Genomic DNA, 359 nt, shown 5'->3' with positions numbered 1-359 from the left:
TCAGATCAGAAATAAATGAAAAAGAAATGAAGGAAACAATAGCAAAGATCCATAAAACTAAAAGCTCGTTCCTTGAGAAGACAAACAAAGTTGATAAACCATTAGCCAGACTCATCAAGAAAAAAAGAAGACTGAATAGAGTTAGAAATGAAAAAGTAACAACTGACACTTCAGAGATACAAAGGACCATGAGAGATTACTACAAGCAACTATATGCCAATAAAATGGAGAGCCTGGAAGAAATGGATAAATTCTTAGAAAATCACAACCTTCTGAGACTGAACCAGGTAGAAATAGAAAATATAAATATACCATTCACAAGCACTGAAATTGAGACTGTGATTAAAAATCTTCCAACA

Source organism: Physeter macrocephalus, chromosome 20 (genome assembly GCF_002837175.3).
Source record: "Physeter macrocephalus isolate SW-GA chromosome 20, ASM283717v5, whole genome shotgun sequence".
NCBI classification, from domain to species: Eukaryota; Metazoa; Chordata; class Mammalia; order Artiodactyla; family Physeteridae; genus Physeter; species Physeter macrocephalus.
Note: the sequence above shows the minus strand (reverse complement) of the source record.